Genomic DNA, 1,748 nt, shown 5'->3' with positions numbered 1-1,748 from the left:
GCAGAGTGAGCAGGGGAGAATCTGCAGTAGGGGGGATCTGAGACGTAGCACCATCTATTGAGGAATAAATTTTTGTTTGAGCCAGAACCATCTCCCAGACGTGGTGATTCTGAATATGCTCATACGGCGGCAGTCAAGAGACGCAGTGTAATTCCCACGTATGTGATGTGGATCTGCTGTACGCACTGCCATCTATTGACGAATAGCATTTTTTCGAATTTTTGACTTAATACTTAATACTTGAACTTTTTTAAATTTTTTTTTCAGCCAGAACCATCTCCCAGACGTGGTGATTCTGAGTATATCTTCAGTTAGCGCGATTGAGTGACAAATCAGGGCGAAAAGCGAGGACAAACAAACACACACACACACAAGATTAGCCAAATTATAGTATAGATAGATGTTTATATTTTTATATGAGGTATGATTAGGGTTAGGGTTAGGGTTAGGGTACACTTCTGTAGTACAAGTCTGGTACACTTTGTGTATACATATATGTACCTCGGGTGCATATCTGTAGTACCTGATACGACAACGAGCCCTTGAGCGACAGTGACCTTCTCGTCTGCCACTCTAAGCCCTTCATGTCTGGACCGACGACCTTGAAGATTTACGTCTGATATTGCGGGATCCTGCCAGTGACGTCCAACCTTGACAGACTTCATTTTCTTATTATAGACAGCGACCTTCATGACACCGGTCGCAATTAGACTATACGAAAATCGGGTGAATACATCTCCCACCACCAGCAGTAGAAACACATGCAAAGATCATAGATCAATAGAACGGTCGGGAAGTAAGCGAAAGTCGCACGATATTACACGCGTGGTTTTACATAACGATAAATTACATGACTAGACGAACGGTTTTGCCAACGACGTTACAAAGACGTTTAGAAGTATGGGATGGCTAATAGCGAATAACCTCCCGCACTATTCCCACAGAAACCGACAAACCCTTCCCGAGCGGCGATGACAGCGTGAAGTAAAAGAGGCGTGGTCGGAAACACAAGCGCCATGTTTTCGTACAAAATACACACGCACGCACGCACGCACGCACGCACGCACACACAGAACGATTACTCCAAGCACGCACGCACGCACGCACGCACGTACCCCGTTCCCCCACACGCACAAACACGCACGCACGCACATACCCTCCCCACACACACCACGCGCACGCACTCGTCTAGACTGACTTGGCGCGCCTTTTCATATAATGATATCGTATATATACATATAAAAGGACTGCCATACAGTGGCTGTGTGTTATAATGACCAGTCAGACTGCATCGTGACCGTGCGAACTTCTAACGTGACATGCGACGAACCGACAAGACCTGCTGCGGTACAAACGTACAGCCATCATCGACACCCCGCCCACTTCCAGGGACAGGTGCTGGTGCGGGGGAGGGGGAAGGGCTTTACCGAGAAAACAGCGACAGTACTGTGGAGGTGTGGCAAGCAGCAATACTGCTACTGGCTCGCGATGCGTGGCGGCGTGACTGCATGGCCACTGTACTCACAGGCACTTGAAACGTTTCAATAAAATATAAATGCTAAATAAATACGAAATCTAATACTAGTACTACAAAATTCTTAATGTTTCTATACTCTCTTTCACCTATTATTGCCGACAGTTTCCTGTCAATTCCGTGTAAATGCTCTATGCAACCACACTAACGCCGCCATTGCTCACTGTGCACAGTGTGTTAATATATATAGTATATGTATAATATATATAGTATA

At 45.9% G+C, this 1,748-nt stretch overlaps 1 protein-coding gene across 1 annotated transcript in view; it reads right to left on the bottom strand.

Annotated features, from left to right (window-relative positions):
- LOC106808192 (low-density lipoprotein receptor-related protein 8-like) overlaps positions 1-1,748 on the bottom strand; it is a 46,332-nt gene that overhangs the window by 31,083 nt on the left and 13,501 nt on the right. The window lies entirely within an intron of this gene.

This window comes from Priapulus caudatus, unplaced genomic scaffold (genome assembly GCF_000485595.1).
Source record: "Priapulus caudatus unplaced genomic scaffold, Priapulus_caudatus-5.0.1 Scaffold259, whole genome shotgun sequence".
In the NCBI taxonomy this organism is placed as follows: Eukaryota; Metazoa; Priapulida; class Priapulimorpha; order Priapulimorphida; family Priapulidae; genus Priapulus; species Priapulus caudatus.
The sequence above is the reverse complement of the archived record's forward strand: the minus strand, read 5'-3'. Positions and strand labels throughout refer to the sequence as shown.